This window comes from Condylura cristata, unplaced genomic scaffold, assembly GCF_000260355.1.
Source record: "Condylura cristata isolate star-nosed mole 26May11 unplaced genomic scaffold, ConCri1.0 scaffold00007, whole genome shotgun sequence".
Taxonomy (NCBI): Eukaryota; Metazoa; Chordata; class Mammalia; order Eulipotyphla; family Talpidae; genus Condylura; species Condylura cristata.
The window spans coordinates 25,998,105-26,024,285 of record NW_004567108.1 but is presented as its reverse complement, the minus strand read 5'-3'; positions in this window follow the sequence as shown (position 1 = coordinate 26,024,285).

The following is a 26,181-nucleotide window of genomic DNA, read 5'->3' as shown; positions in this document are numbered from 1 at the left end:
GTTAAAGCACTGCACTAAGAAGCTAAAGCCACTTCCGCATGAGTTTGATCCCACCTGCCCTGGAGGTGACCACATGGCATGGCAGACCTCTCCTGACCCATCCGCTGCTCCCCTCAGCAGTGTACTTCGTCGATCTGCCTGTTCTGCTCCCCACTCTGTCCCTGGTGAATCCTCTCACCCTCCGCATCTCTGCCTGTACCCCAGTTCTGTATGAATAAATAAATCTTAAAAAAAAAAAGGCTTATCTTTAGCCAGAAAGAAAAGGAAAAATACCCAATGGTTTCACTCATAACAAGATTATAATGGACCAGGAGAGAAAATAATAATAAATGAACAGCTATATACCAGAGACATTTTATGGGAGTAGAGTGGGGAATGGGATCAAAAACAGTGGGAGGAGGGAAATGCACTGGATTATGGTGATGGCACATGGGTGATTTGGTGATGAGAAGCCCATAGAGATTACAACTGAGATGGAAAAATGCACAAAATGATGTAAAAATAAACTTATATTACTTAAAAAAGGCTTATCTTTATATGACAATTATATGTATTTGGATGAGTTATTGGGAGAGGTTATATATTCTGAATATGGACAAAATCACTAGGATGGGTGCTGCCTGTTAATTGATAGTGAAACACAGACTTTTTTTCCTAGCTAATGTTCAAATTTTATTATTAATAAAGTCAGTTATCAAGAGAGACCTACACTTCATCTTCTATTGTTGGCAGACTTTTAAAAATATTTTATTGACTTGCCGTTAGTTTACACAACTATATAACTTTGGAAATACATCAGCACACTTCTATATGTAAACATGCCTATGTACCCTCCACCAAAACTCCAGTGCCTTTACCTTCTCTCTTCTACTTTCTTTCTCCCTCCTCCATGCCCTTTAGTAACTGGTTTATTATTTATAGAGTCTGAGAATTATTGTTTTTTCAGTTTGTTCTCTGGTTATTGGTGTTCCATAAATACGTGGGATTATCTGGTAGCTGTCTTTCTTACGTATTTCACTTAATACGATCACCTAAAGATCCATCCATTTTTCTTTTTAATAGCTGAGTAGTATCCCGTCAATCATATTTCTCCAATTTCTTTATCCAGTCATTTGCCAGTGAACACTGGGTTGATTCCATGTGTTGGCTATTGTGGATAATGCTGCTGTGAACATGAGTACATACATCTTCACCATTAGGTGAATACCCAGCAGTGTATTGTTAGATCATATGGTATGTCCATTTTTAATTTTTCCAGTAATTTCCATATCATTTTCCATAGAGGCTACACTAAGTTACCATGTGTAAATATCTTCTCATACCCTATAGGTTGCATTTTTTTTTCTTTTTTGGTGGTGGTTTACTTTGAGATACAAAAGCTTTTTAGTTTCATGTAGTCAAGACAAACTCTCCTATGTTCTTGTGATAATGTGAATACATTTCATTTATATTTTTCAATGACGTATGAGCTAAGAGTTGTTTTCTTTTTCTCTGTATGCTTCTGTATCAGAACGTTTATCATTTAGTTTGTGTCCCTTTTTGTATATGATTACTTTATATCTGCTATGTTCTTCATTTTGGCTTCTATGTCGACTGGTGAAAGACAAAATCCTATCCTTTCATTTAAATATTTTTTTCAGTTGTGGAAATAGTGTTTATCACAATTAGTTGTGAATATTATTTAAGTGAAAATGATAGTATTCTTCCCGTATATAGCAGATATTATGTAAATGACAAAATATTTTTATTTGCATTAAATAGGTGGAAAGGAGAAATAGTGTCCTGATTCAGCAGGAGATAATAATGTTTGTGCAAAATTAAGCCATTTTTAATTTAGGAACTAGAGGTAGGTCAAGATTCAGGGGAGTCCAGTAAAAGACTAATGTATTATATTTTCTCTCTCTCTCTCTCTCTTTTTTTTTTTTTTGCAGATATAGATGAATAGACCAGAGGCCATCCTCCACAGGTTATTTGGGCAGAGGTGAGACTAATTGAGGCACATCTGCCTTAGAGCACCACAGTCTTACCTCCCATGGGCAACAGACCATTACATAATCTTAGTGCAGAGTTCTTACCTGTCTCCCTGCTTGCACTTCTCTGAAAACTCCTACCTCAACCTCAACCCTTACTCTTTTCCATGGTGTCTCACATGGAAATAGCAGAAGAGTCTGGGGTGTGCTGGACATACTTTGGGGCTGTTTTTTCCTTTTTATTATTTCTAGTCTAACTACTCTGTGTGTGTAGCTTTACTCAAATTACACCAAAAGCTAAGCAAAGGAGAACATGAGTTTAGTAACTTTTCAGTTCCATAATTTTGTGAGCTAAAGGAGAGTTTTTCAAATCATTTTCTTGCTTATTGGTTACATTTCATCCTGCTTTGTGGGATATATCTAGTTAATAGTTGATTAATCATCTAATTACTATTGGCATTATAGAGGACAAATAACAAAACTAAGCTTGTTTTCCTGTTTAAAAGTGGGTGTAACTATCCCTCAGTTGTAGGTTTGTTCTGAGGATAAACCAAGATATTGCATAATGCTAGGATATATATTTGATAAATAATTCAATTCAGTTCAATTTGCTGCCAGTATTGTGGTATGCTGAATTCACTGTATAATTCTGAATTTCAGTTTGAGAATGACTCAAAGATTTTATGTTAGTGTGCTATAATACAGCAACTTGTTGAGTACTTATACCAAATGAAGCTGTGTTTTAAGCAGTTATATTACACTTTTTCATGCTTACAACATCACCACAAGGTAAGTCCATTATCTCTATTTTATGAAGCTTGCATAGAAATAACTTGCCTAGTGGCAGCCTGTTAAAATCATCTGCTACACTGGTCTGTTCTCCTAACTATATTATACTGCCTCCCTGTGACCATCTTTTAAATTATGGTGTGTATTTGAAGGTACAGAACACAAATTGTTTTTCTGTGTTGATTGTGAGGTGGGAAATATTGCAGTTGGAGTGGGAAAAGTTTATGGACCTGAAACTCTGTGATGAGGAAAACCATGGATTGAGGTAGCTAGAAATAGCTTCTCTTTCTTTCCAGAACATTGCTTACTGTTACCTGTGCTATGAGATTTTGTTTCTTGAGTTGTTTCTCAACTTTGCCAGTTAGTATCTTTGTGACTGTTTTCTGAGCCTCAGTTTCTCCATCTATAAAATAGGGAAATAATATCACTTGCCTTTTAGAGTTGTTGTGAGGATTATAAGTGTTAGTTCATGAAGATTTCTTATAATAGTTATTGACATTGGTAAGCACTATTTAATATTTTATATTGTTTTCTATATTTCTCTTCTGTCTCCATGTGTACATAGATGCTGTCATGCTAAGAAGTGAATAGATCTACTTCATGATGTAATAGTTGTCCCAGGATTATAACCTGTTTTTGCAGTTTTTACTATCGGTAGTGAAGAGGGATTGTTATCCTAAATTGCTTCCATCTTTAGAAACGATTATTGCTTAATAGTTATGTGAATGGTAATCTTTTAATGTTTAATTCCTTATGAAATGGAAACGTGTTAAAAATCAACATTAACGAAAGCCAAATATATTAAGTGATTCAATTGACTGTCTCTTTAGTCATAATTTCAGATTAGAAGTAAAAGTGAATTTAAAATATGAAACTGTACAGCAGCAGCATCATCTTTTTTTGTGTGTGTGTGCAGGCATTGGAGTAAGGTATATGTTTAGATACTGTAACCTTTTCCCCCAGCTCAAGGAAGAGTTAATAAAGTTATGTAAAGTACATCAAACTCCTCAAGAGAGAAGTCTTATATTAATACCTGCCTCACAGTGATGTTCTCAGACTTAATGACAGAAAGTTTGTAAATTGCCTTGGTACTCCCAGTAACATCCTGATGAGGCATCATTTCATTTTATTGCGAGGAGCTCCAAGTTACACAGAATGCAAGTTAAGGGGAAAATAATATCCCGATCTTTATTTTACAAACAGAAGTACATAAAATAAAAAAAAACATTTTGTTCTAGTTGTAAGTGGTAGAGCTGATGATTCTTATATTTCCTTTTCTTTACTTTTGGGGAAGAATTTATTATACATAGTTTAATTGAGCACCCACCATTAAAATATATAATGGCAGAAATAGTGATCAAGATACACAGACCTTTAAGGAGACTGGTATTCAAATATTTAAAAATTAAACTGCAGTTTTAAAAGTCTTATTCTTTTTATATGATTACTATTAAGTTTGACATTTTTCAGACATATCTTAAATCGATACCTCTAATACTTACAAACATCAGTAGTGAGAATAGTACTGTAAACACATATTCTTGCTGTAGGGTACATTTTAAATGTCTAAACAGTAATCAATAGAGAGAAATTAAGTATTGACTAAAATAGCTTTATAATATGTAATTATTGGTTTGCTCTTTTAGAAATTAGACATTTTCACTTTGGGAATAAAGAGTAAATTTACTGTCATGAAATTAAAGTGTTTCTGACCTTTTTGTACAACTTTCCTCTCTCTATGAAATGATTAGGTTCAAATCTGATTACACAGCTGTATTATGTTGCAAGCATCAATTTTTAATTATTATAAGGTCAATGTTAGAACAAATGTGATTAGTACAATACCTCAGTGCACTTATTTACTTTGCAGTCTAAAAGTACCCTGTGTTTACTGAAACCAACATGAATCTCTCTTTGCTGATATGACTAATTAGATTTATGCCAAATCCTTTTTTTTCCTCATTGCTCAGCTCATCTTACATGTTATTTTGTTGATTCTCATAGTTAAAAAAATAACAAATTGCTTGATTTTCTTTTTCCTTCATAAAGGGACATTTCTCCTATGTGTCTGTGTGATAGTGTCTTTCTGCATGTAATCATAGATATTAATAACTTCACAGTTCTCCTGCCTTTATATAACTTGTTATCTTAGCCAGCTCTGGCTTCTAGAACAGACTACCGTAGACTGTGTGGTCCAAGTGACAGATACTTATTTTTTATAGGTCTGGGGGCTGGGTTGCCCAAGATGAAGATCCCAGCATATTTAGTGGGGGTTCTCTTTTGATTCTGGTTATGTCATCATATGGCATTTCCTTGGTGTGCACACAGAGAAGGAGAGAGAGACTTTTTAAGGGTATTACTACTACTACTATTATTATTATTATTTAAAGCACTGTCCTCATTACCTTATTTAAACCAAATTACTAAACCAAAGGTCCTACTTCCAAATATTAGTACTGATTTGTATAAAGCTCATCTCAAAAGAGAAGTTGCTGCCTTTCCAGACTTAGATTTATCTGATTACATATTTGCAGAGATTTTCTGCTTGTTCTTTTTTTTTTTTTAAGATTTATTTATTTATGCATACAGAACTGGGGTACAGGCCAGAGGTGCAGGGTTGGTGAGAGGATTCACCAGAGACAGAGTGGGGAGCAGAAAAGGCTGACTGACAAAGTATACTGCTGAGAGGAGCAGTGGGCAGGTCAGAAGAGTTCTGCCGCACCATGTGGGTCAGCTCCAGGGCAGGGATCGAACTCATGCTGGAGTGGCTTCAGCTTCTTAGTGCTGTGCTTTAACCCGCTATGCCACCAGGGAGCACCCCTTGTTCTTTCTTTCTTTTTTAATTACTGCCTCAGTATTTAACTCTTTCAATTAAAAGATAATAAAAATAAAAACTCCTCAACAATATATGATCTGCATACTAGTCATTAAAAGCCCCTTATTGTTCAGCATTAATAGTAATTCAGGTTTTAGTGAAAAAGTAGTTTTCTAATTCTGTTAGATTTCACTTTCAGTTGATATATTTTTACATTAACAATAATATTAGACAGAAGTATTCTATTTCATGGACAAGAATCACAAAATTCCCTACAAACTGGAACATGAGGCCAGACATTCCATTTTCATAGTTTGGAGAGTGAATTGGAAGAGGCACTCTGAAGAGGTAGCAGGGAAAACAGACCATGAGTTGGTTGTGAAGAGTGGACAAGCGCAGGTGGGGAAAGAACTCAGTAGTAGTCAATTAACATGGGCTGTAAAGAAGGTAAGTCTTGACTCTGATTCTCTTAGTTCTTCTTCAGTTAATTGAGGAGTATAAAACACACTTGAGAATTATTGGGCTTACTCTTTTAAGTTGGATGATACAACTTCCCCTCATTTCCTTCTCACATACTATATTTTGATCCACATAGTCTGATAATAGTTGCTTTTATTTTATTTTTTTAATTATTTATTTATTTATTTATTTATTTTGACAATTTCCAAGTTCTGGTTTATTATTCTGAATTAGTTTAACCAATAAGGATAATTTAGTGTAATTCCTCAACTAGATAATAGTTGCTTTTAAAAAAGGAATATGTGGGAACCTCCATGGTGGTACAGTGAGTTAAAGCACAAGCACCAAGAAGCTAAGGCCACTTCAGCATAATCCCCACCCCGGAGGTGATCCACATGGTGCAGCAGACCTCTCCTGACCCACCCACTACTCCCCTCAGCAGTGTACCTCATCAGTCTACCTGTTCTGCTCCCATCCCTGTCTCTGGCGAATTCCCTCACCGCCCCTGCACCTTTGGCCTGTACCCCAGTTCTGTATGCATAAATAAATAAATCTTTAAAAAAAAAGGAATATGTAGGATGCTCTTGTTGAAAAGTTGGCGGCCTGTTAATTAGTGGTCTGGGGTAGAGTTGTAAGCTTTGAAACAATGAGTTAGGAGATATTTTGGCATTAGACATTAGGCAGTCTGGCATTAGGCATTAGATAGTTCTCCTTAGAGCCACCTTAATTACGTTTCCCATTAATCTAAGCAGCTTTATGAGCTGCTCATTCTCCCACTTTAGTTACCCTACTGCCTCTGTTTTTGCTAATACCTACTAACATGAAATTTACCCCATAACTATTGCTAGATAAATCAGACATCATAAAAGCAAGCAAAAGATTTGGAACACACCAAATTTGTAGAAGATCATGGGTGTATGTTTCAATAGAATGTAAAAGGCAAAAGTATTGCCGTTAAAATTTAAAATCATCTATTTTTTTCCAGTTATGGAACCTGGGCAAAAGCTTTTTGAAACAGGGAAATGTCACAGTTGTTAGAGATCACACATCTGTTGCAGCAATTACGTGGAGTCTTTCTCTGTTACCTTCATTAAGTCCAACCCTTTTAGATACAATTAAAACATTCTGAAAGATGTGACAGCCGCTATACTACTTCAACTTTAAGTCTGTAGCTGCCTGTATGTTTGTTTTACGTTTCAATTTTGTACTACTTATCACCCAGATTTTGGACATAAAGTCATTTACATGGATTACACATTTAGAGCAGACTATATAGTGTTTAGTTTAGTGGTCAGAGGAGTTGAGGGAGTATATAAATATGGTTTAAAAGATGGAGGCACAGAACTGTATTTTATTGCTGTGTCTTTCTAAGTCAAATGAAGCCCATGTATTCATTATCCACTTTAGCTTGGATAGTCAATATTAATTATGATTTGTTTGCTTCTCTCCTTTTTTTGATTTGGTGCAGGATGCTCATATTGCTTACACAATTGAAAACATCATGCAAGGGCCTTTTAAAAAATTTATTTTCTTACATCATTGTTCCTTTTTGTACAGTATTTGGTTTCTCCTCTCAGGTGTAGTCCCTGTATTTCTACCATCATATCACTTACAAACCAGCACCACAGTCCCTTGTGCTCGTCCTTCCCGGTTTTACACCTCTCCCTCCCCTTCCTTGCTGCATGCCTAAGATATGTGGTCAGCTTGCACTTGCAGGTTTTGTCCTTTTTTTTTTTTTTTACTTTTTGTTCAGTTTCTTTATTTTCCACATATAAATAAAACCATCTGATAGTTTTCTTTTTTTCTCTGACTTACTTTTCTTAGCATAATCCCTTACTGACTCTGTCCTTGCTGCTGCAAATGGCATGAGTTTACCTTTTTTTGTCTGTATATACCACATTTTGATCCAGTGTCTGTTTTAGGCCATGCATATTGTTTGCAGATGTTAGCTACTGTGAGTAGTGCTGCAATAAACAGGAAGACAGGTTTCCTTTCAAATTAGTGTTTTTGTGTCCTTTGGGTAGATTCCTAAGAGTGGAATCACTGGATCATAGGATAGATCCATGTTTAGTGTTTTGAGGAACCTCCACACAGCTTTCCATAGTGACTGGACCAGGTTACACTTCCACCAGCAGTTTAAGAATGTTCCTTTTTCTCCACCTCATTGCCAGCATTTGTTGTTTCTGATTTTTTAAAATAAGATTGATTTAGTTATGCATACAGGACTGGGATACTGGCCAGAGGTACAGGGATGGTGAGAGGATTCACCAGAAAAAGAGTGGGGTGCAGAACAGGCAGATCGACAACACTGCTGAGAGGAGCAGTGGGCAGGTCAGGAGGTCAGCGACGCCATGTGGGACACCCCCCTGACCAGGGGTCGAACTAGTGAAGTGGCTGCGTCTAGTTTCATAGTGCTGTGCTTTAACCCGTTGCACCACCAGGGAGGGCCCTGTTTCTATTTTTTAAGTATGGACCATTCTTACTGATGTGAGATGGTATCTCATTGTGGTGTTAATTTGTGTTTCCCTGATAACTAGTTATGTTGAACATTTTTCATATGGCCTGTTGGCCATTTGTATTTTTTCTCTGGAGAAGTGCCTGTTTAACTCTTCTGCCCATTTTGACTGGGTTGTTTGCTTTGTTTTTGTTGAGTTGTGTAAGCTATTTGTAGATCTTTGATCATGGAAGGGCTTTTGATTGTTGTTTACTTTTTTGTCATTATTATTGATGGTCATGGTACAAACTTTGATGACCAGTTTGAAGGTACAGAATTCCAACTCACTCTAAGCAAAGCTGGGGCTGGGAATCTTTCCAAAGCTTTGGTCTTTAAAAAAACAATTGGGAAATAAAATTTTGCATAGCCTAGAGCTATTTCTCTAGGCTGGTCATATCAGTTCCTTGTGAAAAAATTTCATAAAGTCACACAAAGAGCCAGTTACCTTATGACACATGATCGGTCCCTTCAGGAAAATGAAAATTAACTTAATTAAAATCAGTATTATCATGAGATATCATTTTATACTCCTGGATGAAAAACTAGGACTTCACAATTGATGGTGAAGACAGGGAGACATGAGCCATATAAGCTGTTTGTGGTTGTAAAACATGCACAGTGATAGGCAGTAGATAAATATTTAACTTTTGTGACAGACATTAACTATTAACTTATACTTATTGAATTATACAAAGGTCTATGTTTTTAGGCTACTGGTCAGATAGGTTGACCAAATTATCCCAATTTTCTGAGAAATTGTCTGATTAAGAATTAAACATCTTGTATCTCAGAAACCCTTTCAGTCCCAGACAAACCAGAATACTCAACTTATAGTATACAAACTTAGGGGTACCTACAAAGGACTCTGGGGATTTTAATATTTTAAAAATTAGCCAAGTCAGGGCCCTCCCTGGTGGCACAGTGGGTTAAAGCACAGTACTGAGAAGCTAAAGCCACTTTCGCATGAGTTTGATTGCCCCCTGCCCCGGAGGTGACCACATGGCATGGCAGACCTCTCCTGACCCAGCCGCTGCTCCCCTCAGCAGTGTACTTCGTTGATCTGCCTGTTCTACTCCCCACTCTGTCTCTGGTGAAGCCTCTCACCACCCCTGAGCCTCTGGCCTGTACCCCAGTTCTGTATGCACAAATAAATTAAAAAAAAAATTAGCCAAGTCAGACTGGCATGTCCTTGTTTAACATTAGCTTTGGGAATATATAATTTGAAGAAATTTGGTATTATCCTATGAAATTTAATGCACACATACTATATGACCTCCAGATTTCTCTATGGCATATAGATTAGAGTAATGCTTGAATGTGTATAGTATAGGAGACCTATATAAGAGCTTCAGAGCAGTGTTTTACTTGTTATAGCAAAAAATTGTAAACAGTTGAAACATTCTGTAACAAAACATAAATGACTACACTGTGTTTTTCATACAATGGAATACCATGGAAAACTTAAAATTCAGGGACAATAGCTAAAAGTACCAGTATGAGTTCATCTCTTGATTTAACATTTAGCCAAAAAAGTCAGCATCCCGGATGGCAGAGTGATTAAAGTCTTAACTCTGTCAAGCTATTGTCGACCACTGTGGCATGAATTACAATTCTCAGCCTGAGTTCGATCCCTAGTCAGGGAGCTAACCCACATATAGTACAGCATATGCCATCTCTCCTGTCTTGCCCTTGGCTCCTCTTAGCAGTGTATTTCAGTCAATCCATACATTCTGTCTCTGGTGACTCCTCTCACCACCAACACATGTGACTTAGACTCCAGTTGTTGTGTGCATAAATAAATAAAATAAATCTTAAAAAAAAATTTAGCCAAAAATGCAAGTTGAAATATATGGAGGGTATAGTTCATCTGCATCATGTTTAATAATGGGTAAAAGTAAACAATATTTTAGTGTATGCAAGCATATAAAACATAAAGCAAAACAAGTTGAAATATACAAAAATATCTGGCAATCATTCCCTGTGAGGTAAAGGAAAGGGCTCACAAAGACTTTGAAGTTATTGAAATGTTCCATTTCTTAGGCAAACTACTGAGCTGATGCTGTCCTCTTATTTCTTTCACCTAACATGAATTACAATTTATATAAATGTATACTTATGTAAGTGTAATAGAAAGGTGTAAAATCCCAAAAAGTTAGAATAAACTTGGGGTGGGTTATAAAATTTACATTTGAATCTTTCATGTATTTCAAAGTGATATGGGAAACTAATCATTTAACATATACTTATGCTCAATCTCATTTATTAGAAGGGAAATGTAAATCAAAACTACAACTAATATCATTTCACCCCTTTAATAAAGGGCTATAACAAAAAGACTAGAAACAACAAAAGTTGGTGAGGATGATGTGGTACAAAAGGAAAACTCGTTCCTTGTGGGTAGGACTGTAACTTGGTGCTGTGTAAAAATGATTTGGCAATCCCTCAAAAACAAAAACAAACAAATGGAAAAACACATTATCTAGAAATACCACTGCTAGATTTTTACCTAAAGGATATGAAAACATTAATACAGAAAGATTTATGAATTGCTAATTTTACTCTCAGTTGCCAACTTATGGGTTAATCTAAGTACCCATTAGCAGATAACTAGATAATGAAATTATGGAATATATACTCAATTAAATACTACTCAGCTGTTAAAAATATGAAATAGTGCCTTGTGTTTTGAGTAAGTATGTTAAGTGAAATGAATCAGTGAGTGAAAGATAGTTACCAGATTGTTCCACTGATATGTAGAATATAACCAAAGAAAATTAACGGGCAAAACATGACAAAAGTAATTCTTAGACTCTGGTTCTAGAAGGCATGGTGTGGGGAGGATGGAGGACATAAGGGAGTGATAAGTGATAGGTTTTGGCACTGGAGCTTTGGTGGAGGGTGAAAGAAGCATGTGAACATATGGAGTTGTAAAGTTGGACTCCCCAAATTGTATAGTCATGTGAACAATTGATAAGTCAATAAAATTTGAAAAGAAATAAATAGGAAAATCAAAATCTTTATTGATATCCTGCTGTGCATTATCTATAATGTTGAAAAAACAAAATACTACCTTGAGAGGGCATAAATTCTAGTGGGAAAATGCAATACACTGCTACATAAGTCAATACTTAAATTGACAGTTACAATATACACATTATAAAATTTTAGGTCAACGCTAGCATTAGAATGTATAAAAAGTAGGGGGAGTGGAAGATTTGTCATTGGTGGATATTTTTGAGTGTTCAGGCAAGGTTTCCAGAGCTTGTGACATATGAATAGAATCCTGAAAGTCAAATGGAACCAGCCGTATGAATATTTGGGGGAAGAATGTTCTAGACAGATTTAAGAATCCACTAATTCATTTTCGAAGGCCTGCTTCAAACTTTCCACCTCATCCAAGGCACCATGTACAAAACGGGAGAGATCTCCCTCATTCATCTTAAATACCTTCCATTTTTCAGGTTCAGAGAAGTTCTTCTGAACCATCTCTCATCAATTATTCCAGGTCCCTCTCCAGACTTTGGTCTGTCTAATCACAAGAGCTTCCAAATAGAACCTGTTAACCTTCCCCTTTGGCAAGAGAGTTCCCAGACTTGCAGGAGTCCAAGGTTCACTTGCTCTTTTAGGGAGAGAGAAGAAAATATCTGTCATTCTTTGGGGGGTATTCAAAGAAGTAAGAAGGTAACACAAATTATAATTGCAATAGAAATGCATGACAAAATTTTTTGAAGTCTGGTGAATATAACATCTACTGAAGTGGTAGAAGGAATTGAGTCTTGGAGCAGAAGGTGTTATGAGAAGGTATCTTTAGGTTAAGAGGTTTTGCATGGTTCAATTATATATACATTTTAGATGTGGGTGATGGTCCTGGCACAGTGACAAAAAAATATGTAATATTGTTGACCTTTCAGCTTCTTTCTTTCTTAAAGGTTTATTTGATTTATTTATGCATACAATAATGGATACAAACCAGAGGTTAGGGGGTTGGGTGAGAGGATTCAACAGATACAGAGTGGGGAACAGAACAGTCAGATCAGATTGACTGAAATACACTGTTGAGGGGAGTAATGAGGGAGACAGGAGAAGTCTGCTGCACCATGTGGATTATCTCCTGGCAAGGGATTGAACTCATGCTGCAGTGGCTGCTAATAGCTTTACAGTGCTGCCCTTTAACCCCTTGTGCCATCAGGGAGGCCCCCGTCAGCTTTTTAGGTAAATTCTCTCATTTGTTCCTACCTCAAGTAGTCAGTGTGATTATTATTTTTGAAATTTTATAATAGTTTATTTTTACATATTTTTGTGCATTTTTCCATCTCAATTGCAATCCCTTTCGGTTTCCCAGGTCAGTGTGATTATTAAAGCAACTAATGAGTGTGAAGTTGCTTTGTAGTTGTTACAAGATGATAATACCTTTGCAACAAAAGGAAGAGTAACTATTTGGAATTAGAACCAAGTTTACTTTTAAATCCTGGATCTGCTACTTATTAGCCATGGTTAAGTTGCATTCTGAGTCTTGATATGCTCATTCATACACTGAACATTCAGTCAAAAAGTATTTTGGTAGCATAACTAAACACTGTGATGGTGTTAGAAAAAAACAACAAAGATACTAACACTCTTGAACTCCAAAGGAATAAATGACTTATCTATAGTACCTAGTACATTGTTTGATGCATAATGGGTGAGCTGGATATTATTAACATATTACAAAAGTAATTTTGTATCACAGTTCAGATATTTTCCTTGAACTCTGGACTTGTATATAGAACTTGTTATCTCTGTTGGACTGTATTATGGGTATTTCAAGTTTAACATACCCAGAAAACAACCCTTCATTTTTCCCTTAAATAGTCTCCTATCATCATCTTCATCTTAGGAAAGAGGAAGATTAATTATTGCTTAGGCCTCGACATTCCTTAATCATTGTTAACGCCATGTTTTCTCTCACATGCAGCTTAACTAATACACTTTTATAATAAAGAAATAGGTTTAGAGAGTTTAAGTAATATGTACATAATATCTCAGCTAGTATAATAATTGGGAATATCAAAATTCAAGCTCATATCTTCTGATTTCTAATTTAGTGGTCTGTTTTACTGGTGTGTTTTTTATTATACTATTTTGCAGGTAACAGGGCATGAGAAGAGATTGTTCCTGATAATCTTCTTGGTTAATTAAATGAACCAATGAGCATGATTTACTCATATGGTAATTATCACCTCTAGCAACTACTAGGAGAATATAATATAGTCAGAAAATTATGAAGTACTTTTCAAAGAAAACTGTTTTTGAAAATTCAATAGAAGGACCGAGCACTGATAGAAAGCAAATTTTGTCTGAGTTTACACTATAGCATACAAAACTGATGGCATCTTTAAGAATCTGTTAAAACCACGGCATGAGCAGTAGAGGGAATTGGACTCTTAAGTATCTGCTCTGTCTAGTCTGACAAAATCTCTTGGACAGCAACATAGATATTCTTTGTTGCAAAAACACTGGTAAGAAACATTGCAAGAAGAATGGGGTGAAGAGAGAAAAGCAAAAAAAAAATTTTGACACAAATTTACAGAATGCTGACTGTGATGGTTATTAATTGAAGACAAAAGACACTAATTAGATTGAAAGCATCCATTTTAAATGAAAACCTCAATTTTAAAAGAAAATATAGATACGCAAGAAAATGATTTGATTAAAATTCTTCAATTTCTACATTCATAATCACCACTATAATTTTTGCATACTAGTTTCCTATTTAATTTTATCTTGTCTGTTACTGGCATATCTAACTACTAGAAGATGATATGGTAATATACTTATCATTAGTGCTTACTGATGTGTAAATTAAATATTGTTTTAAAAGATAGTTTTCATAGTCATGGAAATGTTAATTAATTGTTTAGTATAGAATAACTTCTTTTGAACAATTTTACATCAAAGCAGCTAGGGTAAATAGGTTACACATTAGGAGATTATGATTTGCGGGTTTTTCGGTAGAGGAAAAATTTGTTACGTTCCCTCTCAGAGTTGCCAAGTAGGTATCTGTTTTTCTTGTGAAGCATCTTGACATAAACTTTGAATTTAATAAGACAGCATTTTAAAGGATTTTTAAAATAATATAATAGTTTATTTTTACATCATTTTATGCTTTTTTCCATCTCACTTGTAATCCCCATGGGCTTCCCATCACCAAATCACACATGTGCCATCACTATAGTCCAGTGCACTTCCCCCCATCCCATTTTTGATACCATTCCCCACTTCACCCCTGTAAAATGTCTCTGGTATATAGTTGTTTGTTATTGTTTTCTCCCTTGGTCCTTTATACTCCTGCTATGAGTGGAACCCTCTGATATTTTTCCTTTTCTTTTTGGTTTATTTCATTAAGCATGATCTTTTCCAGCTCTATCCGTGTTGCTGCAAAAGGCATGTGTTTATCTTTTTTGATTGCTGAGTAATATTCCATTGTGTATACGTACCACATCTTTTTAATCCAGTCATCTACTTATGGTCATTTGGGTTGATTCCATGTCTTTCCTATTGTAAATAAAGCAGCAATAAACACGGGTGTGCAGGTGTCTTTTTGAATCAGTTTTGGTGTCTTTTGGGTAGATGCCTAAGGGTGGGATTGCTGGGTCATACGGAAGCTCCATTTTTAGTAGTTTGAGAAACCTCCAGTTTTCCATAGTGGCTGTACTAGTTTTCATTCCCACTAGCAGTGCAAGAGAGTTCCTTTTTCTCCACATCTTTGCCAACATTTGTTGTTGCTAGTTGTTTTAAGATGTGCCATTCTCATTGGTGTGGGATGGTATCTCATTGTGGTTTTAATTTGCATTCCCTTATTACAAGTGATGTTGAACATTTTTTCATATGCTTGTTGGCCATCTGCATTTCCTCTTTGCAGAAATGGCTTTTTAGCTCTTCTGCCCATTTTTTTTTTTTTTTAAGATTTATTTATTTGTGCATACAGAACTGGGGTACAGGCCAGAGGCTCAGGGGCAGTGAGAGGCTTCACCAGAGACAGAGTGGGGAACAGAACAGGCAGATGGATGAAGTACACTGCTGAGGGGAGCAGCGGGCGGGTCAGGAGAGGTCTGCCGCGCCATGTGGTCACCTCCGGGGCAGGCGGGAATCGAACTCATGTGGAAGCGGCTTTAGATTCTCAGTGCTGTGCTTTAACCCGCTGCGCCACCAGGGAGGGCCCCTTCTGCCCATTTTTTGATGGGGTTGTTCACTTTATTTTTGTTAAGTTCATCAGTTCTTTGTATATCTTTGTGATTAATCCTTTTCACTAGTCTTGTGTGAGAAAAAAAAAAAATTTTCCTAGTCAATGAGATGCCTGTTTTTTTGTAATGTCTCTTTTGCTGTACAGAGCTCTTTAACTTGATGTAGTCCCTTCTGTTCCCTTCCTTCACTGTCATTGCATTTGGTGATGTATCTTTAAAGATGTTACTGTATGTTGTGTAGTGTTTTTTCCATCTTTGCTTCCAGGTATTTTATGGTTTCCACTCTTAATGTCTAGGTCTTTAATCCACTACAGGTTTGTTTTTGTGAATGGTGCAAGGTAGTGATCTAGTTTCATTTTTTTGCATGTAGCTTCCCAGTTTTCCCAGCACCATTTGTTGAGCAAACTTTCTTTGTTCCATTGTATCTTCTTTGCTCCTTTGTCAAATATTAGCTACCTGTAAAGCTGTGAGTTTATAACTGGGTTTCCTGTTTGAATTCACTGGTCTGTGCATCTGTTCTTGTTTCAGCACCATGCGGTTTTGATTATTATAGCTTTGTAGTATAGCTTGAAGCTTGGGATTGTGATGCCTCTGTTCTCTTTCTTTTTTGTCATAAGAGTTTTGACTGTTCAAGGTCTTTTGTGGTTCCATATGAATCTCATCAATATTTGTTCTATTTCTTTGAAGAATGTTATTGAGACTTTTATTGGGATGGCATTAAATCTGTATATCACTTTTGGTAGGATGGCCATTTTGATGATGTTAATTCTCCTGATCCATGAGCAGGGATGTCTTTCCATTTCATGGTGTTTTCTTATATTTCTTTTAACGGTGTTTTGTAATTTTCTTTGTATAGGTCTTTTACCTCTTTTGTTAGGTTGATTGCCAGGTATTTGATTCTTTTTGTTTTAATTGAAATGGGGATTTTTAAAAGATTTCTGCTTCTTTTGATTGGTTGTTTGTATATAGGAAGGCCTCTGACTTTTACGTGTTGATTTTATCCTTAAAAAGCTAGTATAATTTTTAACCATTTAAAGGATAAAGATAAATTCAAGAGGTAGTGATGCTCTTCCTCTTGTTGGGAACACATAGGGACTCTTGTCAACATCAGTGAGGGCTGTGGCTTAGGGTGTGGGGAGAATAACCAGCATTGGGGGAGGGTTTAAAGCCATGATAATGAAGCCAGTTCTGAATACTGTGGGTGCTTCATCTAGAGAAACAAAGACACCAGTGGTAGTCTTTACTTCTATTTCCTTACAAGGAGCTTAGTTTGCTGTTGTCCTTGTTGTACTAGTTAGTAATAGTTTTCCTACCTTTGCCTACTACTTAGTATTTTTCTAGTGTGTCAGGGCCATTAAAATGAGTGAGATTTTTTAAAAAATGGTGCAACTAAAAGATCTTCCCTTTGAAACAATCCACTCCATAAAATGAAATTAGGGACTATGACTACTGTGTAATTCTCTTTTTCTGGGTGGATGTGTCTCTTTCCAGAAAATTATTTTGAATGTTTCTGTCTTTCTATCTATCTGTCTATCTATCTATCTATCTGTCTGTCTGTCTGTCTGTCTGTCTGTCTGTCTGTCTGTGTCTGTCTGTCTGTCTGTCTGTCTGTCTATCTATCTATCTATCTGGATATAGATATTCAAAACAAGAAACTAAATGGGAACAGCACACTTTAAAGTTTTCTGTAAAAAGTTATGTCTAAGGCCCTCCCTGGTGGTGCAGCGGGTTAAAGCACAGCACTAAGAAGCAAAAGCCACTTGCGCATGAGTTCGATCCCCGCCTGCCCTGGAGGTGACCACATGGCGTGGCAGACCTCTCCTGACCTGCCCGCTGCTCCCCTCAGCAGTGTACTTCGTCTATCTGCCTGTTCTGCTCCCCACTCTGTCTCTGGTGAAGCCTCTCGCCGCCCCTGAACCTCTGACCTGTACCCCACCTCTGTATGTGCAAATAAATAAATCTTTAAAAAAAAAAAGTTATGTCTAAAACATCAATTGACTGATGTTATATTTTCAATTTACTTAAGAATTTTTTTGTGTCCATTATGGCTTGCCAACTCATGTAGCTACCTCACTTACCTTCTGCTTAATACACCTTTTGTTGCATGGCATGTTTATTGGAAATATGCATAATAAAATCAAATGGCACTTGAATGTGTGAAATACAGAAATAAAGTTCATCCCAAATTCTATAGTACTATAATCATATATAGTAATTTGGTATTCAGGGATATGCAAAAACATCTTGACTGAAACCATTCAGCTAACCAGTTGCTCTGTCTTCATGTGCATCAGAATTGGTTATAGTATAATCATGGTTATAGTTATAGACCAACTACCAGAAAGAACAGGCAGTAAAATTCATGTACTCTTCGCTTTCCTGTTTGTATTGTCCTTCAAAGGATTAGTGTTAGTTATTAATTATAGAATCTTCCAAATGAAGATATTGCATCTTTGGCTTTTCAGAATGAAACTTCAAAAATTTATGAGTTGATGTCCAGATTGGAGAACCAACATTTTCTTTTATTACTAATGTTCCTTGTGATTTCTAGTTAAGAAGTCACAGTTTGCGAAAAGAGACAGTCTGTGTGAAGTGTAAACAGGATGATTTGGGTATTTGCAGATTGGGTTTTCCTGTCCTTGCCTTTAGTCAGCATTTTATTTTAAGCAATTTAATCATGAAAGCAATATGTTTATTTGCTTTTATCAACCACACCTTATAGAATCAAATTTGAGAATGATAAAATTTTCTCTCTCCAGTCTGATTTTGAAATTGCTCTACAACTGGGATTGCTGTATGAGCTTGGCTTTGTTATTGAGGAAATCTCACTAGCTCAACTTCTTAATATAATTCTGATTGACAGGTTGGCTTTGCTAATTATGCAGGATGTGAAAATATGTATATGACTTAGGTTAGGCTTATTATCTCTTCACTATCACATTATATAGGAAAACTATATAATATTAGAGATAATATTAGAGATAATAAAGGAATCTTTACCAATATTCCACAATACTGTTACTATGTACTGCAGCAAAAGTCAATAATTTCATATCCCTAGAAATTGTTTACATGTTAAGAGAAATCATGATTATAGACTATGAATCTTCTTTGATTTCTCTTAATTTTTGTACTGTTTATATGGGAAGAGGAATGTTTGTAACAAAGAGAGGAACATAATTTTTGCTGCCTATATAACTATAATGATTTCATATTGTGTCAGCTTTTGAAACAAAAGCCTTTTTTTTTTGTTTTGCTACTGTTATTTTTCTCTGTTTGATTCTGCATTAGGGTTGGCCACAAAGAAATACGAATGAGGTTTGAGGGGCAAAAGTGAAATTTCAAGCCCTGCCATTTCACATGTAGCTAATGAACTTAAAAGTATAATTGAGTATAGTTAGTCATTGCCAAGGGAAAGTTTTTAAGCAAAATTAGAAGAACTATAAAGTAAGTCAGGGCTCTCTGTATTAAAACAATACAATTGTTTCTCATCTTCAGTGTCTGTCAGCATTCTCAAAGTTGGATATGATATCAGAGCAAAGGTCAAATGCTGGGCAGTACAAATAAATATCTGAAAACTATACCTGTAGTATCTTTTGTTATGACTTGACAAAAATTAAGAGTGTGCTTAATAGGGATTCTAAGAAAATTCTAGCATATGTTCTCTAGTAGAAAATAGAATAGAGCCCATCAAAAATCTTTAGAGTATGACTCTTTGGTGTTACTTTAAATATCTGAAGGAGGCCATTTTCCCATGGGACCTGGATAGCTAAGTGTTTTTTTTTGGAAGGAAATCAGGATGTGACTTTTGCTGAATGGAGTAGATTATGACTTGATCCACACAAAATTCAGGACATTTTGAAAGGAAATATTTTAGTCTGGAATTAAGGGATGAGATGTTTCTGTTCTCCTGAGCTTCAGAAGAAAGACTTAAAAAGAAACCTACTTAGTTACAAGGGTGACTGTTTTCATGGAGAAAGGTTACTCAGAGGGCAGAACCACTGTCTAAGAAGGAACAGCCAGATTCTACAGTGAAACATTTAAAGGAAAGAGGACTGTGCCATAATCAAGGAATGGGAATGTGTGCTAAGTGGCTTTCCGCACTACTATGTACTGACTGTGCACTCTCTATTTTGTGTGTTTGTGAAGAGGAGTGTCTTTATTTTAAAGATCCTAGTTCTCGCGACTGTGTTGGTGTGCAAGTGACAAAAATTTTACTTCTTCAGGTTAAAGGTATTGAGAACCTACTTGAAGAGTAGATCCTAGGAAAGAGCACATCTGCTCTTGGATTTAATTGACAAGATCTTGGACCTTGAGCTTAAGCCTGATGCCATAGTAGGATGAGAACATTGAGTCTTGAGAGAAAGTGGGAAAAACATGAATTTTGGTGTCCAAAGCATAGACTGTGAAGGAAAGTAAAACATTGCAATGAGAATTACTGGCTTATCTTGAGTGCTATTAAGCCAATTTCTTATTTTTCCCTAATTCTCTCTTGACATGACTTATCTACTGGTTTTCCTTATTTTCTAGCCCTCTGTTCCTTGCTGTTTCTCATTATGCCAAACTTGTTCCTGTATTAAAAACTTCAACTCCAAGCTCTCTGTCTGGCTCCTTCATCTCCTCCTGCTCTCTGCTCAAATGTCACATCCTCAGAGACCTCTTCTGGTTACCTTCTCCAAAGTAATTCTGAAGTCACCAATATTGACAAAGAACTCTGTAGTCCTATTATTTAACTTGTTTTCTTTATAATATTCATCATTACTTGGACTTATTATTTTCTTTTGTTTGTTTATCCTTTGACTTCTCTTTATCTTTCTGTCCTCCTCAGTCACTTACTTTATGTGAGGTCTAAGATGAAGAATTCTGTTATTTTCATTTTTGGTTTTTCTTTCAGTTATTGTTACATTTTAAACATGGTATATTACCTGGTACATATAGGTACTCAATAAGTACTTGTTGAATGAATAAATGAACTCTCATATCCCTCCTTAGTAACATAGAGGATTTGGGAAATGGCTCAACCCAAGAATTTCTGATTTTGCTCTTCGGCATCTGCAGGGTACTGCATTTGACCCACCAGTGGAAATGGGAAGGGACCTTTGATGACACATTTCAAAAAAGCTCAGCACATTCTGTTAATGTTAAATTAAAAAGATTAGAGTTTCAGATTTCTTATTGGTATCCTTGTGCTTAAAGTATGTGTTTACATTTCAACAAGCCAGAATTGGAATGACTGGGTGTCAAAATGGGAGATTTTTATTTTAAATTTTTTTATTATTTTCCCAATTAGAATGAGGTTTAAAAAAATTTAAAGATAAGTGCTTTCATTAGCTTAAACTATAGGCAGGGTATTTGATTTCCTCATTTAATTATATATGACAGTTTAAATAATGGAATTAGTGGTTAATCTTAACTAACTGTCATATGAGTAATTTTCTAAGTGTGTGAGATTACAGATTTGAGAACAAGTACATGGTTTTCAGGATTCTACAATGAGAACTTTCTGTAATAAGCTTAGAAAATTTTCATTCTTTAAAAGCCTGTAAGTTTGAGATTTGTTTGGCTCCCCCACATCCTATTTTTCCTACCAGGCATATTAAAGGATTACATCCCCCCCATCTTTTAGTTGGAAAGAGTCATGTATCTAGTTCTGGCCAATGGGCTATGAGCACAAGAGACATGTAATTTAGTCATGTAATCACTGACTTGGGATCTGTGTTCACTCTTCCCTTTCTCCTATGTCTCAGGAGGCTACATATTCCAGATGGTGTAGCTATAAGATGATAGAGTCTCCATAAACCAGCCTCCCTGAGTGACTCTCTTGTGACCTATGTGGAGTATGTAGCATGGATCCCTGAGCCATTGAATCCCTAAATGACTGTCTGTAGACCTGTTTAGAGCACATAGCAAGAGCAAGAAATTATAGTGTTTGGCCACTGAGATTTTGTGGTTGGTTGTTACTGTATTGAGCCAATCCTAAATGCATAGTATAGTTGAGAAATGGGAACTGGGGTTAATTTTTATTAGCATATCTTTAATGGAAAAGATTTATAGATATGTAAGGAATCATTTAAAATTATCTATTTTTTTTAAAGAAAAAGCACAGATATTTTCACAATGCATGTTTTGAACTTAATAATGGGAAACCGTTTGTGTGTTCCTCATTTTGATAGTATTGAGGAAAAATCATATACTGAGGTAACTGGCTATAGTGTTACAGATGCTCTGATCATATGTGCACACAGAGGGAAAACCTCTGTATCTTCTGTGATTTTCATTTACAAAACAATCATTTATTTCCACATAAAAATAGATCTAGTTATAATCATTTAGGAACATTTTTCAACTTTCATTTTTCCATAGAGCTAAGCACTTTTATTACCACGAATTATTCTTGTTTGCTAATTCCAAAGATGTTTAAAAGCTAGAACAGCCTCCTGAGCAGTTAGACTTTGGAAGAGAATAGTAAATCAACGGGTAGATAGGAATATATATCATATTAAACACTGGAATTCACCACAAAATCATTACACTAAAAAGTGACAATTTTGATTGATTAAAATGGTATGGGCTGGATAGTGTTAAATCATTGGGAATGATATGACATTATAATTTTACATAGCATATTTCAGCCAAGACAATGAAGGTAAAAGGCATTGTCATCAGATGATAACAGACAATAAGAAGAATTCTGATGTTAGATTTATTACCTGGTTTAGATTTAGAAAGAAGTAATTCTTGTCCTGTTCCACTTATCAAATGACTGTAAATTCAGTGATGATGTAAAATTCTAAGGCAGAGCCACTTATAGGTTTGACAAAGTGCCAGCTATAAAGTATTTATCGTTCTCAGTGGTTCTGCCTTACACACTTAAATATTTATCAGAAACATAAGCCTTTCTGATAAATGTTTCTGATCTTTGTGGCTAGATATATATTTTTTTAATACTTAGATTTTTCACCTGAAACTACGCCTATATTTTTATTATCTTAATAACTTTAAGTTCATAATTTAAAAAGGCAATATGTGAGTTTTAAAATTTTATTTCTTCTTTTCTATTTTTGCATATGCAGTTTCTGAGGTAGTATAATTATAAAAATGAGCAGTTAACTTATTTTGCTATTGCTATATGGCAGGACAATGAAATTTTCCTAACTTCTTTTTATGTATATGCCAGATGATATTTAATCTGAGGATGGTCTAGGTAGAATCTGAGAAAATTTAATGGTGTCCTCAGGTATGCTTGGTGATGATTTTAATGCCAGATATCTCTGTATTCTGTTTCTGAAGAACACAGGCACAGAGGATAGTTCCTTTTCTGGGACCACAGCTGATTGGACTGAGAACTGTCACTCAGATTGAAAGCAAGGCTGCACTATAATGACCAGTGATGTATGGGGTGGCATGAGAACCCCAAGAAACAGGAATTATCTATACAGGAGATAGCAGATAGGACTTGGATAGATCTCAAGGAATTCAATGTGACACATACAAATGGCGAGGCAACTCAGAATCATAGAGAATCACAGAAAAAAAAGGCAATTCCTGAACTCCATTCATTTGCCAGTGTCACCATATGCAAAAGCTAGTGGTTGAAGGAAGAACAGAGTTACTGAGTAATGCCAAGAAAAGTAGACATTATAGAAATTGAAGTGGGGAATAGCAGAATCATTAGAGAATTGAGACTACACCGAGGAGGACTCAAAGTTAGGCTTGAATGCCAGAGTAAATAGTTGAGATGACTTTTTGTTCTTCCTCAATTCATTTAATTCTCACAGCAAACTAACTTTACATTAAAATGGGCTTCTGAAATATAATAAATTTGTACAGCCACAGAATTTCAGCTCTACAAGAGACATTTTGTCAAAATATTTTTCTACATATTTGTATTATAAGGAATCCAGAGCCAAAAAGGTTGCACAATAAAATTCCTTTTTTATTGTGCTGTGAGAGCTGATTATGTACAGTGATTATAAGTTACCTAAGGTCACAAATACATCTTAAATAGCTGTTTATTCTGGTCCTAGTACAAAGTAGGAGCCTTATAAATGCTTTTTGAACAGTGAATTGTAGCAATATCTCCTGGCATTTGATAGGCTACAATTGCCTTCAGCATGATTAATTTTAGATAATTTAAAGAAGAGATATGATAAAAAAAAATGAGTTAAGACACTTATTTAATCCTCCCCAATCTATTTTGTTAACACTTTCTCTTCTCCACACTAACATAGAATCACATCCACACTCAAAGGAGTTATTAACCTCATTTCATTGGAAATATAAGTAGATTAAGGTTTTATAGCCATCAAATTGGTCCCAGAAAATTCATTGCACAGGGTTAGCATTTGGGGTTTAAAATTGCTTGGGCAATGGGGCACCGACAAAATCCAGCTAATTTACAGTTCAGTCTCCACACTTGCTTAGATTCATGGATTGAAAGTGAAAAAGGTTTTGTACTTGGAACATTTTCTTAGTCAAGGAGAAGGAAGGTTAGTATGGAGCTAAGTTCTCTGACCTGTAATAATTTACTTAAAGCTTTCACCATTGGTCTCAATTTCTTGAATATCAAAGGCTAAAGATTATTTTTAATAAATCAAAACTTAAATCTCTGGGAAATATTACAGGTCTGTCAAGCAGACACTTTTATACAAGAACAATTGGTTGAATTCAGGGACATATCTTTACTTTCAGCCACCTCTGTGGAAGAACAACAGTAAGAATTCTCAAAATCACATCTGCTACTCAGTTTTGTTTGAACTATATTTTATTTTCCCTTGAGATAAATCTTTCAAAGCAACAATAAATAATTCTACAAAATAACATCTAGGGAAGAAAAAAATGCTATTTCTAATCTTCATCTGGGCTTTATCTTAGGTGTCATAAAGACAAATCCTTGGCTTTGCATTAATTCTGAAGTATGTATTGGAGGTCTGTATTGGATGGTTTTGCACCAAAAAATTTTCTACTCAAAATTTCTTACAAAAGGACTTGAAGAACTGGGATGATTTACAAGGCATTATTGAAGGATTGTGGTTAGAAAGAGAACTCCAGCAATTTCCAAATGCTCTACCTTGGGGAAGTGAAATTATTTCAGGTCTGGGGAAATTCTGACCATTTATAAAATTATGTTACTTTGTATGCAAGATGGGTGGTTTGCATTTTATATGACATATCAGTTTTCTATTCAGTCTGAACAAAATAAATCACAGAGAAGGCAGAGTGAGAAAAATTTGGAGTTCTTATTTGTATGAATGGATGAATAAAAAGTAAAGATTTGATGAACATACTATAAAATAGGTAAACTTTATGTCATGTGTTGCATAAAAGTAAACATTTCAAATGCTGAGATATGTTTATTAAAGATCTTAGCAGTCTTCCCAATGGCTCAGGATTGTTCATTTTAAAACAAAGATTTATTTATTTATGCACAGAAGAATGGGGTATGTGAGTTGAGAGGATTCACTGGAGATGGAGTGGAGAAAGTACAGGCTGACTTACTGAAATACACTGCTGAGGGGAGCAGCAGGTGAGACAGGAAGAGGTCTGCTGCGCCATATGTAGTCAGTTCCCTGGCTGAGGAATGAACGCAGGCTAGGGTGGTGATAGTGCTGAGACTAACCCCTATGCCACCAGGGAATTGTGAATATTTGTAAGGAAAGTCCCAAGAGATTGCTTCACTAGCCTCATAATTCTTTATGATCATAGCATTATTTTAAGAACTAGTTTGAAAGGAGACTGGCTACTGCAGTTACATAGATGCTCAAAATTTGAAGATGCGTTTTTCTAATTTAGTACATTTCATTGTGGATTAGCTAAGTAATTTTTGCCTTCCATGACATAGAGTTGTACTTGAGTCTTGGGAGACTGACTTAGAAGGTAATGTTCAGATCAAACGAATGCTATCTACAGCTCCTGAGTCAGTGTAGCTATCAACACAAGGTGTGGGTGACAATTGTGGACAAAGTACAAGAGCAGTACAAGAGCAATCCATCAAACAGCAGTACAAGAGCAAAGAGAGTTGGTGATTATTAAAATTTAAAAAATTGCTCCCTCAGCTGATTACTTAATTATGGAGGTTTGATATACATTGTTTGCTGCCTTTTAAAATTAAAGTTGTTGGAAGCTTGATTTTTCCTGTATTAGTGGTATCACACATCCTATCTTTCTGTGCATCTTACCTGCATCTAGCTGTGTGTGCCAGCAAACACAGGCCAGATTCTCTCCCTTTGGGCAGAGGCAGAGGGATAAAGAAGAGCCCTGGAGCCCTCAGTTTGTTACATTTTCATTAACAAAGAGCTTTATTCTTTCAGTGCCAATTGTAGCAATTCTGTAGACTGGCAAGGCAGGGAGGCCCCCGGGGTGGTGAAGACTCAGACCCTGGTGAATCTTCAGTCTTTCTCTTTGGGTCCTCTTTGGCCTTCTCGGGCAGCG